The sequence below is a fragment of the Dendropsophus ebraccatus genome, chromosome 2, assembly GCF_027789765.1.
Source record: "Dendropsophus ebraccatus isolate aDenEbr1 chromosome 2, aDenEbr1.pat, whole genome shotgun sequence".
In the NCBI taxonomy this organism is placed as follows: Eukaryota; Metazoa; Chordata; class Amphibia; order Anura; family Hylidae; genus Dendropsophus; species Dendropsophus ebraccatus.
In genome coordinates, this window is record NC_091455.1 from 71,087,499 (window position 1) to 71,104,416 (window position 16,918).

Consider the following 16,918-nt stretch of genomic DNA (forward strand, 5'->3'; position numbering starts at 1 on the left):
GCAAGATGATGCTGCAGGTCTTTGGAGGTGGTCTGTGGATTGTCCTTGGCTGTTCTCACCATTCTTCTTTTCTGCCTTTCTGATATTTTTCTTGGCCTGCCACTTCTGGGCTTAACAAGAACTGCCCCTGTGGTCTTCCATTTCCTTACTATGTTCCTCACAGTGGAAACTGACAGGCTAAATCTCTGAGACAACTTTTTGTATCCTTCCCCTGAACAACTATGTTGAACAATCTTTTTTTTAGATCCTTTGAGAGTTGTTTTGAGTAGCCCATGGTGTGACTCTTCAGGGAAGATTCAAATAGGAGAACAACGTGCAAGTGGCCACCTTAAATACCTGTTCTCATGATTGGATACACCTGGCTATGAAGTTCAAAGCTCAATGAGGTTACCAAACCAATTTAGTGCTTCAGTAAGTAAGTAAAAAGTAGTTAGGAGTATTCAAATCAAGAAAATGATAAGGGTGCCCATACTTTTGCACCTGTCAAATTTTGTTTGAATGCATCTTGTACATTTTCTGTTAGTACAATAAACCTCATTTCAATCCTATCATATTACTGTGTCCATCAGTTATTAGACATATCAAACTGAAATAGCTGTTGCAAAAACACACATTTTGATAACTAAAAATGATTAAGATTAATAGGGGTGCCCAAAATTTTTCATATGACTGTACATCTAAGTAGCTTCAGCTTTGATTATCTGGTTATTTTTAATGGGTCCTAACTAGAGAAGAGCAAACCTCAAGCATGCTTGAGTCCATCCGAACCCGATTGTTCGGCATTTGATTAGCGGGGGCTGCTGAAGTTGGATAAATCTCTAAGGTTGTCTGGAAAACATGGATACAACCAATGACTATATCCATGTTTTCCACATAGCCTTAGGGCTTTATCCAACTTCAGCAGCCACCACTAATCAAATGCCGAATGATCGGGTTCGGATGGACTCCAGCATGCGCGAGGTTCGCTCATCTCTAGACCTAATATTTGCATGTTTTTTCCCTGACCTACTGTATAGTGATACAATATATGATGGTGCCATACTATCCTAGATAAAGTAAATAAGCCACCTATCTTTGTTAATGACACCATTGCTTTGTTGATTCCCTTTCTAAACGATGCATTGAAACTTTTTATTTTTCTGAATGCATACAGTCTATTACAGTACACAAGTACAACACAGTGGTAACATATGAAAGAAAGGATTGCTATGCCAAGATTAAAAATCCTAAATAATTCACAACCTGTTTTAGAATGGCCAATGCCATGGTGAGCTGGAAACAGTAGGAGCTACACTGTCTGCACATAAACTATACTTGTTTAGTATAATAGTTAATCATAATATGAACAAAACCAGGTCACTGAAGCCTGCAAGGCTTTTACTGTACAATCAAATAGCATTATTTTTCAAAGCATATAAAGATAGTTACACATCTTGACTGGTCTTTGAAATATTGACATTAGAACTATATGGAAAATAGGTCACACTCCCATTTCAAGATTAACATACAATAAATCCAGAGGCATAAGGTTAGGTTCACATTTAGCTACAGTATGGTAGAAATGTGCTACATAGTCGAGAACCTCATGACAAGACTGCCTGAGGGTTACTGAGAATTGTTGTCATTTTGCACCCACTACAGGTTAGACACCTGGGGGGAGGGTTATGAAGACAGGCATACTTAAATTAGGTCCTGCCCCCTTTAACCGTCCAAATTCACTAAGAAACGCACACCTCTGAGTGAATCAGGCTGGCCGGCGCCTGAACTTGCGCCCAGTGTACCAAATCTACATCTGCTTTCAGCAGGTGTAGATTTGAATCATGGTTTACGCCTGCTGCCCCGTCTTGCCGCACCCATGGGCGAGCTGAGGATACTGAATCCGTGCCCTCTCCCTGGCGTATGCCCCGCCTGCATGCTTCATAAATGTCCCTTATAGTTTTCTTGTGTTTTACACGTACTTGCTGGAAAGGCCACGGCAACTCACTGTAAACCATGTGTGTGGGAGCTTTTGAGCCATGCAACAATGTACCACCAATCCATGGCCACAACATGTAATCCCAGCCTAACTGGCCCAGTTCAGAAATAGCTACCTTCACCTATCGTGTACTGTGGTGTCTACTTTTTGGGAAGGGTCCAAGTTAAACCGCTACTAGAGATTAGCATGATTATTTGGCACTTTAATACCGGTGGCTAAAGAAGTTGGATGCAGCCCTACGCTAAGTTCACACAGCGTATATTTTTAATTAATCACAGCTGTTGTTGCAAATTGCAACACCAGCTGTGATTAATTGAACATATACATTGCATTGAAGTCTACGGAATCTACGGTATACACTCTGTATACACTCCGGCCGGGATTCCCTGTGGCCGCACAAAAAAGTGACACCTCAGTTTTGTGCGACCGCTATTCATTGAATAGTGGCCGCAAAAAACTGTCTGTGTTTACAATGTAAAGTGCAGTTCTGGCCATACTTTACATTGTGTGCTACAGGTAATTGGAATGCGGGCACACCAGAAAGTGTCCGCATCCCAATTCTAAAGAAATTAAATTCATCCGGTCAGTACCGGTCTGTATGAACTTCACTGACACTGGCCGTTCTAAGACACGGCCGTGTCACAGAAAGTTCAGTGTCTTACATTGTGTGAACCCTGCCCTAGGCAATAGAGATGAGCGAATAGTGAAATATTCGATTCGATTCGAATAGCTCCCGATATTCAAGTATTCAGTAGACCCCCGGACGAAGGCAACGAAACGCGCGTCGGGGTGGTGGCGTTCTGGAGGATACATACGATATTACACTGCAAAAGGTATCTGACTGGCCGGATCCCTGGATATGATGGGGTGGTAATATTTAGGTGAAGGGTGGATAAGAGATTAACTAATTGGCTGTAGGTTTGTTTATGAATTGAGTGCACTAGCACTTTATTTGCAATACAAGTATCATAATACCCTACTGTATGAGATTTCAGAATTCATCCCCCTAGTTTGTGATGCAAATTGTAGGTCAAGGGATCCCAGCACATGTGATGTGGTTACAATAGAAATACCTTCAGGATAGCCGCCGTTCTTTTTTAATGTTTGGTTTATCTCTCTTGTTTTAAATATATATGTGAATTGTTTTAAATGTGTATTTAATAAAGACATTTTTTTGCTACGTAAAATCAGTATTTGTTTTCTTTTTTGGTCATAAAAAACTGACTGTGTAGACAATGTAAAGTGCAGTTCTGGCCATACTTTACATTGTGTGCTACAGGTAATTGGAATGCGGGCACACCAGAAAGTGTCCGCATCCCAATTCTAAAGAAATTAAATTCATCCGGTCGGTACCGGTCTGGATGAACTTCACTGACACTGGCCGTTCTAAGACACGGCCGTGTCACAGAAAGTTCAGTGTCTTACATTGTGTGAACCCTGCCCTAGACAATAGAGATGAGCGAATAGTGAAATATTCGATTCGATTTGAATAGCTCCCGATATTCAAGTATTCACTCGAATATCGAATTCCATTATAGTCTATGGGAGAAAAATCCTTGGGACTTGGAAATCAAGATTCAACCACTAGGAGGTCACCAAGTGCCCAATGAAACCTTAGGAAATGATGCCAACACCTCTGGATGCATATAGGACAGCAGGGGAAGCATGCCTGGGTACATGAACGTAAAGTACAAGTGTACCTTTTGGTCTAGTGGTACTTGCCCACACATTGTATACAGCCGTATACTGGATATAGAATTGTTTTTACAACAATAGAAATAAAGGGCTGGTCAACACCTTCCCTGGACGCAGACTGTGCAAATCTCTAGAGTCGAGATAACAGCTATATTATCCCAAACAATGTATACAGCCGTATACTGGATATAGAATTGTTTTTACAATAGAAATAAAGGGCTGGTCAGCGCCTTCACTGGATGCAGACTGCACAAATTTGTGGTAGCAAGATAAAAGGTATTATCCCACAATTACTGTATACAGCAATAAACCAGATATAAAATTGTTTTTACAACAATATAAATAAAGGGCTGCTCAGCACCTTCACTGGACGCAGACCGCGCAAATTTGTGGTAGCAAGATAAAAGGTATTATCCCACAATTACAGTATACAGCCGTTTACACTATCAGTAGGTATACACACTGTGTATACATACTGCCTGTCTCACAACAGCTTATACAGTGTGTGTATACACTGCCTGTCTCACAACAGCTTATACAGTGTAGACACACTGCCTGTCTCACAACTGCTTATACAGTGTAGACACACTGCCTGTCTCACAACTGCTTATACAGTGTGTGTACACTGCCTGTCTCACAACAGCTTATACAGTGTAGACACACTGCCTTTCTCATAACTGCTTACACAGTGTGTGTATACACTTACTGTCTCAAAACAGCTTATACAGCGTATACACACTGCCTGTCTCACAACTGCTTATACACTGTATACACACTGCCTGTCTCACAACAGTTTATACAGTGTAGACACACTGCCTGTCTCATAACTGCTTATACAGAGTGTGTATACACTGCCTGTCTCACAACAGCTTATACAGTGTAGACACACTGCCTGTCTCACAACTGCGTATACAGTGTGTGTGTGTGTGTACACTGCCTGTCTCACAACAGCTTATACAGTGTATACACACTGCCTGTCTCACAACTGCGTATACAGTGTGTGTGTGTGTGTGTGTGTGTACACTGCCTGTCTCACAACAGCTTATACAGTGTATACACACTTGCCTGTCTCACAACTGCCTATACAGTGTGTGCATACACTGCCTGTCTCACAACTGCTTATACAGTTTAGACACACTGCCTGTCTCACAACTGCCTATACAGTGTGTGTATACACTGCCAGTCTCACAACAGCTTATACAGTGTATACACACTGCCTGTCTCTCAATTGCCTATACAGTGTGAGTACACACTGCCTGTCTCACAACAGCTTGTAAATGTCTGTTTTCATATAGTTTCAGTCCTAACAAGGGCTTTTGAGGGTCCCTTCCTACCTAACTTTACCTAAAACCTTCCTTTCCCTGCTTTACAGACTGTCCCCCTCTAGTTCCAACCAGCAAGTGACACGAATCTCAAATCACTATTCTTTTATTCAGGAGGTAACATGGTTTAGCCAGCCAATCACAGTTAGAGGGTTTTTTTAAAGTCCTGCCTACTTCTAGTGCCTGTCCCTGTCCCTTGAATTTTTACTGCGTTTTAGCACGAATATTCGACCGCTGTCGAATACATCGAATAGCATACTATTCGATCTAATTCCTGTTCAATCTAATAGTATTCACTCATCTCTACTAGGGAACATTCTTGAGCTGCCATCTACACCCCTAAACCCTTCTTAATATAAAGGGACACTAATGTTTGTTTTTTCTAAATATATTTTCTAAAATAAAAAAATGTGTGCATATATTACTAGATATAATAGCGGACCTATATATTGTTTTTACGCTGCCTATAAAGCATCCCTTTTAAATACATAAATTGCCTATGGCAGGTCTCCGTTTGTTTTAAAGATTGAGCATATTTAGTAACAGAAATAAATTACACTGGATTAACATGAAATGTTAGGAATGCTTCCTAATAAATCCCACATTTTATTGCTTGCCTTGAGCCATTATGTAAACATTGGTAAATAACTTGAGGGAGTCTAGAACTCAATTGCAAAGTAATATATTCATTTACTTATCTGTAAAATATCACAGACAAATGATTTGTGTCATGCTACAATCAGCACAAGGATGATTTCTAGAGGATTTGCCATTATAATAAAATTACATAAAATTATACACGCAGAACTAATGCAAATAGTGTTATACAATGATCAATGATACATAGTTACATAGTGTGGTTAAAAAAAAAATACAAAATTAGGAAAAAAATTAGATAAGTTAACCACTCTGCAGGGCGGCACCGAGATGGGCGACAGCGAGATGGCTGCAGCCTGTCATTAATGGTAAGTAGTGGTGTATTCTTTCCAATCTGATACCATGATCTCTGCTGTCACCTCATGACAGGAACTGTCCAAAGCAGCAGCAGCAAATCTCCATAGAAAACCTTTCCTTCTGTGTCAGACTGGGAAGAATACATCACTTCCTGCAGGACATGCAGCAGCTGTTAAAGGGAACCAATCACGCCGAAATTGCCCCCATTGATAAGGAAGCGTGCTGGTACATCAGCCAGCACGCTTCCCAAACATCCCCCTGTCCCCTCCGTCCCCTCTTTTGTTAGCCCGTAATCTTACTTTTGTGATGTCCCGCGCCGTATGCTAATCAGCCCCAAGTAGTCAAGGTGGGCTGAACTAGTCAAGGTGGGCTGTACTAGTCACGGTCCTGGGCGCTGTAATCACGCCCAGAGGGGCGTGATTCAAAGACCTTCGCTCCGCCGACGTCATCTCTGGCCCGCGTTCACGTCGGCGGCGCGGCATTCGCCGCAAAGCGCGGCGCGCCGACGACGTGAGCGCGGGCCAGAGATGACGTCGGCGGAGCGAAGGTCTTTGAATCACGCCCCTCTGGGCGTGATTACAGCGCCCAGGACCGTGACTAGTACAGCCCACCTTGACTAGTTCAGCCCACCTTGACTACTTGGGGCTGATTAGCATATGGCGCGGGACATCACAAAAGTAAGATTACGGGCTAACAAAAGAGGGGACGGAGGGGACAGGGGGATGTTTGGGAAGCGTGCTGGCTGATGTACCAGCACGTTTCCTTATCAATGGGGGCAATTTCGGCGTGATTGGTTCTCTTTAAGTACTGGAAAACATGACATTTTTAAATAGAAGTAAATTACAAATCTATACAATTTTCTGACACAAATTTATTTGAAAAAAAAAAAAAAAAAGTGACACGTACCTTTAGTTAAATCTGGACATTTAGGTTTGAGTAAGTGTATGAGATAATAATAGGAAAAATCACAGCAGTCCGTATATACAGTAAGTGAATTTCTTCAACTGTATTGGCTATATACACAAGTGAAACGAAAAACAAAGACACTATTGAACACTTCACTGACTAAATGCCTGCCTTCATACCAGCTCTGTAAGAAATAAGCTAAGCAAGTACAGGAGTGCTTCGACTTGGGGGAAAGGTGTGGCATGTTGAGCTTTTCTGGGTCTTGTCTTATTTTGTATTTTCACAGGATGTATGGCCGGCCTTGACAGACCCTTAGTATAAAGGCAGGTGAAACTTTTATATGAGGTGACAGCCTGGTTTTGGTTATAAAATCTTTTTTCTTCAGATATTTTTTGTACTGTGTATTCAGCTTCAACCAAAATTTTTATTGCCAATTTAGCTTCTACTATGACAAGGTGCACTGCTTCTTATCTTATTATATAGCCAGCTATTCTAGAGATAGCAGCCAGGGAAAACTGGAAAGGAGTAACAGAACTGTAGGATTATTTGTTTCTAATCAAGTTTTAGTATTGTAGCAAAAAAGCACTGGTTGGAAAAGTGAATATAATAATAATAATATAATAAAATACGTATAATAAAATACGTATATAAAGTATGGTATATTGCATTTTTTCTCCAATACCAAAACCATAAAATCTACAATGTATCATAATACAGAAAATAAATTATCTACACTGCATGCCTCCTTTTAAAAATAGAATGTGAGGACTTTATGGGACATAGAAGACCCACTGTTTGTTTACCTATTCTTCTTTTCTATACACATAGACTGTTGAATTTATTTTTTACCTAACACAATAGAAGTATGATTGTTCCCACTGTTGCTCTTGTACCTCAAAGTTAAATAAACTGAACAAAAATATTTGCTTTCAGAAAATAGTTTTAGTATATCCACAGATGTTAAAGGCGTTGTCCAGGATAAAATTATATTTTTAGACATGAGCACCATTTCTGCTGCGGATCCTGTATGTGTGAATGCAACCTGAGGCTATGTTCACACTATGTATCTGTGCGGCTGTATTTTTTACGCGGCTGGAAATGTGCGGCTGAAACTACGGCCGTGGGAAAAAATAGACATGCGGCTGAAAACATACGGTCATTTACTTGGAAATCTGGTTCAACTAAAAATAACAAATAAAATCTTTAGAAAATGATGCAAACACCTCTGGATGCATCTGGGAAAGCAGGGAAACAGTTTACAGGAATCGCTATTACCGGGGTTTGCGATCCACTGCAGTAATGCCGATGCCTCTCATGGTTAATATATTTAATTAATAAAACACATTTTCGTTGTAATAAAGTCCCTTTCATTGTTCAATAATTAAATTTAAACAAATCCATCATTTAGCAAATAAATATACTGTTAAAATAAATATATATATAAATAAATGTATATTTATATATATATTTATTTTTTTAAAGTATATTTAATTGCACAATGATGGATTCGTTTAAATTAAATTATTGAACAACGAAACTGATTTTATTACAACAAAAATGTGTTTTATTAATTAAATATTAATTAGTACAGGAAGCTCCATTAAGCCGTTAATTCATATTCCCGGTAAATAGAGCATTCTGTACTAATCAACACTTTACTTTAATTAAAACATCAAATGTTTCTTTTAATTATGTTATCACAATAGCATTATTAGAAGAAACATTTTGAAATATATGTGCGTTCAGCTGATTGGCTGATTGGCTCAGCGCACATATAAAGAGCCAGTCCGCAGCACAGTGACTTCATTGTGCTGCAGACCAGCGAAGAGGACACATCGGGGTGAGTATACAGATCTCCCCACCCCCTTCCCAGCACTGCACCCATCCCAGTAAGAACGGGGGGTCACTTAACCACTTCCTTGCTGGGATGGGTGCAGTCTGACATCAGTCTGGCCCCCAAGGGGTTAAGGGGGATGCAATACATCCTCCCTTAACCCCTTGGGGGCCAGACTGTAAGCAGCGATTTGTAAAGATGCTGCATACTGTAAGGTGCACAACACCACTCACAATGATGGGTGTTGTGCTCCTGTTTGTGTGTTTTTTGTGTGTTTCTCCCTTTTTGTTTTTCAGATATCGGTATCCTGTGGATTATGTTGGATTCGGTGGACTACATCGATGACCAGCGGTTGTTTGGTGTTTTTTTTTTTATAAAATGGTTAATGAGGGGTGTGGGGGTGTTTTTATTTGAATAAAAAAAAATTTCCACTTGTGTGTTGTCTTTATTTCTTTACTTTATAGACTTAGTAGTGGAAGCCGTCTAATAGACGGAATCCATTACTAAGTCGGGGCCTAGTGTTAGCCGGTATAAAATGGCTAACACTAACCCCCCATTATTACCCCAGTACCCAATGCCACCAGGGGTACTGGGAAGAGCCGGGTGCCATTTGTCCCGGAGCGTCAAAATTGGTGCCCGATGTGTCCTCTTCGCTGGTCCGCAGCACAATGAAGTCACTGTACTGCGGACCTGCTCTTTATATGTGCGCTCAGCTGATCAGCCAATCAGCTGAGCGCACATATAATTCAAAATGTTTCTTCTAATAATGCTATTGTGATTACATAATTAGAAGAAACATTTAATGTTTTAATTAAAGTAAAGTGTTGGTTAGTACAGAATGCTCTATTTATCGGGAATATGAATTAAAGGCTTAATGGAGCTTCCTGTACTAATTAATATTTAATTAATAAAACACATTTTTGTTGTAATAAAATCAGTTTCGTTGTTCAATAATTTAATTTAAACAAATCCATCATCATTGTGCAATTAAATATACTGTCAAAAAATAAATATATATATAAATATACATTTATTTATATATATATATTTATTTTAACAGTATATTTAATTGCACAATGATGGATTCGTTAGAATTAAATTATTGAACAACGAAAGGGACTTTATTACAAAAAAAAATGTGTTTTATTAATTTAATATATTAACTTTTAGAGGCATCGGCATTCGGCATTATTGCCGGCTATTTTTAAAGTACTCCGTACGGACCGCCTGTCAATCCATGGCTGTGAATTTGCACAGTTCCAGCCGCAAACAATGGTCTTGTTCATTTTTTACGGGTCCGTTTACGATCGGGCCGTAGGCTCATACATAGTGTGCACTGTGCAGCCGTATATCGTATACTTTCCAGCGTACGCATGAACCGGAAAATACAGCCGATGATTTACAGCCCGCAATACAGCCGCACAGATACATAGTGTGAACATAGCCTAAGGCTATGTAAATTTTGTAATAATCACGGCCGTTGTAACAACAGGCATGATTACTACGGAACTTACGCAGTGCTGCCTTCTAAGGAATCCCGGCCGGAGTGTATACACATGGATCCCCAGCGGCGTCGCAAGAAACTGACATGTCAGTTTTCTGCGGCCACTATTCAGTAAATAGCGGCCGCAGAAAACCTGTCAGTGCACACAAGGGAGTGGGCGGCTCCAGCCGCACGCTCCATTGTGTGCAGTGAGGAATTCAAATGCGGGCGTGCATGGATGTGCCCACATCCGAATTCAGCAGCAGTGAAGATAATCCGGCCAGTACTGCAGTACCGGCCGGGATGATCTTCTCTGACACCGGCCGTTCTGTCACCTGGCCAGGTCACAAGGTGGCCGGTGTCTTACGCTGTCGGAACATGGCCTTAGGTTGGGTTAACATTTAACGTATCTGCAGCGGATTATGCAGTTTGCTGTGAAAGCTGCTGTGGATGCCTTCACTGTCACTTTCAATGAGATTACATACTCGCAGGGGAATTTTGATCCCACTACGAATATGTACAAGGCAGTCCCTTAACCCCCTGCGGCCTGGAACATACATTACAGGTCCACGTTGGCTTTTTCGGGGGGTTCCCAGCATTTGGACATCCTGCTCAGCCAATCAGTGGCTGCAGCGGGACAGCGCAGTACTTCACAACGCTGGGAACCCCCGAAGCAAGCCAGAGTGCGGACCCATTATGTATGTACATACTCGCAGCGGGCTTACAATTCCCCTGCGAGCATGTAATCTTATTGGAAGTGACAATGAAGAGATCTGCAGTGGATTTCCCTGCAAACTCGCAGCTTAAAATCTGCTGCGGATACATTATGTGTAAACCCACCCTAAAAGTAAACGTCCAGATCAGCGGTGAGATTCTTTGCTAATCCAGAAGGTCCCGTTCCTGGTGCTGATCTGGAGGGTGTCTTGGGTACAAGGGGGAAAGGGGAGCAGGAAAGTCGTACTCACCCTCTGGTGGTCTTCTTTCTTGATCATAGCCGCTAAGCCAATCAGCGGCTGAGGTGGAACACCTCTGATTGGCTGGACGGACATATTAGGACCCACACATCAAGCCTGGCACACATCAAGCTCAGTTTTCCAGGCGCTGGTGAAAAGAAAAGCCATCAAAGGGTGAGTATGAACTACACCCCCCACACCCCCCCCCCACTGCACCCTTCCTAGCAAGGAAGGGGTTCACTTAAAGTTTTAGGCTATAGAACATATAATTTTTAAGTAAAATAGAAGTCATAAGTAAAAAAGAAAAATCTAAATACACATATTAGTTATTCCTATAATTTCTGCTAGATCACAAATAAATAATTTAGTTTTTCTTCTTTTAAAACATTGTCATTAAAACTGGAAGAAAGGTGTTATATATATATATATATATATATATATATATACACACTGAAAAACTATATGAAATGGTACAACCTATACAACCTACTATGCTGCACTGACCAACAATAACAAAAACTTTCTAGCTCTTAAGATACAGGGAGGTAAAAATGGAAAAATTATCGTGAAAGCTAAAATTATCAAAGGGGTTAATGCTATATAATACTTGGAAAACTGTGCCTGGCATTGGTATAATCAGGACAGCCTGGTAGCTGAGAAAGGAATGAGGGTAATATATTATAGAATGTTTAGGTGTCTTGCCTAATGTGACATTAATGGGGCTGGCTAGCAAAAAATATTATCTAACTTAATAAACAGCTGTGAATGTGATGGAAGCTAGAATGGACCATCAGGCTGATCAGAGGAAACTGGAATGTGTACTGCACTTTGTTAATAAGACAGTAAGTACATACAGATATGACACTGAAAATTTTCACTTGTTAAAGTTACTGTACAAACATTCCCAATGTTTATCCATTAAAATGAACCTACCCAGAATAACTTAACATTTGAATAGTCATGTCAAATCATTTGGGCTTAGGAGGTGTCCAGGGGTAAAAAAAAAACAAAAAAAAAAACAATTCATATATGGCGGTTGTATAAAAATAAAGGAGAAGCAGCTAGTCCACCCACGATGATGGATTCCGGTTCCTGGTTTTGTCCCCACAGGAAGTGCCCCAATCACTGGCCCTGGAGGTGTCCTGCATCAGTTATTGGTTGGCTGATCAAGGTAATTCCTTCAGGGAAGACATGTCATCAGGAACAAGAAAATAGCTGTGATAGACAGGAATCAGGAGCATGTATAAAAATGTTTTATCTCTAGACAACCGCTATAAAAATACAACACACAGCTTTATAACTCTACAGCTGTTCCTTCCAGTTCATGGAAGCCTTAGTTCAAACTGCATTTCCTCTTCTAGAGTGTATGTTAAAAAAGCTCCTGATATGCTAGTCAGAGACCAAGAGAGTGTCCCTTTAGCAGTGTCATTTATCTTTTTATATATTGTCTGTTATGCTCAACTGGCAGCTGGCTGCCTTACTAGTAGTTACAGCCTATATACTGTATTGTCCGCTCGCTAAGGAACAGGAGAAGAGAATGTCCATGAAAAGTGGTGGAATGTCTGGAATGTAACTACCGAGCTTCTCAAACCTAGTTAGTTTGCTGTGTGTGAGGTGTACTAGGAGCTGCAACTTTATTTTGTGAGTAATAATACTTACCTATGGACAGAAGATTTCTCTTGAGGACCTATGCATCTCCATTATTACACATTAATAATAGTAGTCTGAAGGAGTAGGGTACAGATTCACATAGGGTCAGACAACACAGAATCACACGGTTTCCAATAGGTTATTAGGACCATTCACCCTTCTCACACTTCACTCTGTACATCACACAGCGTGCCCAAAGCATTCTAATACCAGCTAAGGCTGCGTTCACACTACGTATATTTCAGTCAGTATATGTATATTTCAGTCAGTATATTTCAGTCAGTATTGCAACCAAAACCAGGAGTGGATTAAAAACGCAGAAAGGATCTGTTCACATAATAATGTAATTGAGTGGATGGCCGCCATTTAATGGCAAATATTTGCTGTTATTTTAGAACAACGGCTGTTATATTGAAATAATGGCAGTTATTTACTGTAATATGGCGGCCATCCACTCAATTTCACCATTGTGTGACCAGATCCTTTCTATGTTTTTAATCCACTCCTGGTTTTGGTTGCAATACTGACTGAAATATACTGACTGAAATATACGTAGTGTGAACGCAGCCTCATAGTGTATAAAAAATAGTCCAAAAAAGTTGTGCTTTTGAAAGTCTATTTACTTATGCAGAACATTCTTCTCAGACCCAGTGAACATCTGCAAAGAATGACAGAATAATAATCTTGACAATACCCGAGTCAGTAAGTCTAAAGAGTAGAAGAGACATAAACACGGTACAGGTTTCAAGCTTACAAAAATGGAATGTTAGGTGTTAGATGAGTTATGAGCTCTGTAAAGAAGCCTGTTGTAAAGGGTTGAAATGTTGGATTTGTTGGAAGGGAGAGGAGAATTGCTGTTATTTTTTTAATTTTGGGAAATCATAGAGTGCAGAGGGGTATGTATAACTTTATTATTTTACACTTATTAGGCAAGGGTGGCATGGACATTGTGAACGATGTCCACGCAGTCCTTGAACTGAGTTAGGCTTATATCAAGTTATTGAGCCATGTAATATGGCCTTTAGACTGGGGTTCTCTTATTTACCAGAAGGGTCTATGTGTCCCTTGGTTCTGACAATGTTTGCATCACTATAGCTGGCCATAAACGCAGATCAGTCACTGTGCATACTATATGTTCTGACCCTCTTCCTTGTGCTGCATGGGAAAAGAGGAGAAAGCTGCTGCCAGACTGGTTGGCTTACCTCACTGTGAACAAAAAGACTGGGCAGTTAAAATCCAACAGGGCTGATCCCTATTTCTCCTGACATCTGCTGACAGAGGAGTTGGAAGGCTCATATACATATGATAATGTTTGCTGCCTTAACCAAAAATAAAAAGGGTTGGCTCAAATTTATTTAGAGGTTTAATATTTCCAGGAAAAACCTACTGATGAACTATCCACATGATAGCTCATCAGTCGGTGATTGGCAGGGTGCCAACACCCTCGTTGATCAGCTGTTCGATGGCCCCACTACACAGCCGTACCTAGTTACTGAAGTTTAGCTGCTGTTCACTTAAATGCCTTTCCAACAATGCATCATTGTTGCCCCATTTTAGGCCACTTTTAAAGAATAGACTCCTATTTTTTTTAGTAGCAATTATTTTTTATAAATTATCATAAAATTATTTTGAATATTTTACTGAAAGTCTTCGTTATTAAATCAGACTCTAGCTCTTACTATGAAATACTGTATGTGCATGTACTTTACACTAGCATACAGTAAGTGCACCAGGTGTGTGCATCTCACACAAGGTGCTATAGAGATATTCTAGCAGCTTTGTTTTGAGTAAACAACAATTACTGTTTGTACAGACCAGCGAGCCAAGAACCACGTGACATACAGTATGTTGATGGAAATTTGGCTGTCTGTAATGGTCTGTGTGGGAAATGACTTTTTATCATTGTAGTTGGACAGATAGTAAGGTTATCAAAATATTGTGCAGAACTAAAGATATAATCCAAGTAATCCATGCAAATAGATAGCCTTCTAGAAGAACTATCTGTAAATGTAGAGAACACTAAAGTCTCTACACTATGCCAATAAATAAATAAATAAATAAATAAATAAATCTTTTTGAAGAAAACCACCTAAAACACCTACATCCCTTTACCTGCATTTCTCTTTTGCTTCTTATATCACTGGATATCTACCATACCATATCTGCCATATGAAGGCTGTAACATACCAATAGTGTAAAGCAGGTTTTAACCATCAGCAGTGCTGGCTCTATTACATGGGGAGATATGTAATATCTGATCGCTGGCTCTAGTACATGGAGAGATATCTGCCTGATTTGGTAGATGATTTCTCCATGTAATAGGGCCTTAGGGGTATGTTCACACATACTGTATATGCTGCAGATGTTATCATTGATTTACCAGCAGAAAGTCAGCAATTAACAATAGTAACAATTGTAACCGGCAAATCTTATAGAATCCTACGGGAAAAAGTCATACCCAAACAGCAAACAGCAAAATGTATCACTATTTAAAAAAGAAATATGGCGGGCACTCTGCAAATTTAGAGTAAATCTAGAGGCATTGAATCTGCTGATATGTCCCTATAGATAAGATAATATTACCTTCATCCTCAGCGCTGTTTTCGGGAGCATTGTAGTCCATTAGATATGTAAATTAGGTGGTTTGGTGCACTGGGGGTGGGACTGTAGTGATGTCACTCTGGCCAGGGTGGTAGTACTGCCCACAGGGCACCAAACTGCCTAATTTACATATCTAATAAACTACAAAGTTCCCAAAAACGTCACTGAGAATCAAGGTAAGAAACATACCTTCATCCTTCCATGCCCCATGCGCAATAGGGACATATCAGCAGGTTAGATGCTTCTAACCTGCTGATAGATTCCCCTTTAAGCACAGCTATATATCACAAACATACAAGAAGAAGAAAACCTTGGAATAAATCAAGCATTGCACCCTTACAATACGTAATAAAGAAGAAATAGTAATTAAAAATACTATATACAGAGAACCAAAGAGATTTAGCCACATACTCTGTTCCCCATTGAATTAAAAGGGTTTGAAACAGTATAACAAACGGGTAAAATAAACACTTATAAGAAAATACTTAGTGGAAGATTTATCAAAGGGTGTAAAATTTAGACTGGTACAAACTGCCCACAGCAACCAATCACAGCTCAACTTTCAGCTCTGGTGAAAGAAAAGAGGAGCTGTGATTTGTTGCTGTGGGCAGTTTGCACCAGTCTAAATTTTACAGTCTTAAATTTTCCCCCCCTTAGTATTTTAAGAGTTTGAAGTGTGTCCCGATACAGACTGTAATGAATACCAAGCAGATGAAAATATGTGAATAAATACTTCATCTGTAAGCACCAACACAATTAAACGCAGTAGTTACAGTACATAATAAACAATATCACCATATCATTGATGGACAGTAGAAACGAGCGAATCAGTCAAAAATTTATTTTGCAAGATTTGCAAATATTCGTGGGAATTCACAAATATTCGTAGATTTAATACTAGCTAGCACAGCCTCATGCTCGGGGCAGACCCTACACTGTACTATGGCCTCTCCATGGCGTACAATACGCCTATGCTCTGGGCATGCAAGATCCGTCTTATACCTGCAAAAATAATTGCACTACCTGGATGGGATGGGTGGAGTGCACGACCAAGTAGAGGCAGCCACTCCCCTATCTGGAACACAGAAAAAAAGACAAATTTGGTCAGCTCTCCTAGAACACCATTCACACTAGACAGGAGCGCGTTGCTACGGCTGAAATTGTTAACACAAAAACACAGAAAAATGCAACAGCTCACCGCAATGGCAAGCTGTAGACCCACTACAGACATGAATATAGTTAAAAGCAGCCCTCTCAACTGCAAAAAAAAATTTCCCACAAAAATAATGAGGCTTTTGGTTACCATGTGCAAACAGTGTAAACCACCCCACCACGATAAGGTAGCCTCATGCTCGGGGCGGACCCTACACTGTACTATGGCCTCTCCATGGCGTACAATATGCCTATGCTCTGGGCATGCAAGATCTGTCTACCTGCAAAAATAATTGCACCACCTGGGTGGGATAGGTGGAGTGCACTACCAAGTAGAGGCGGCCCTTCCCCCATCTGGAACACAGTAAAAAAGACAAATTTGGTCAGCTTTCC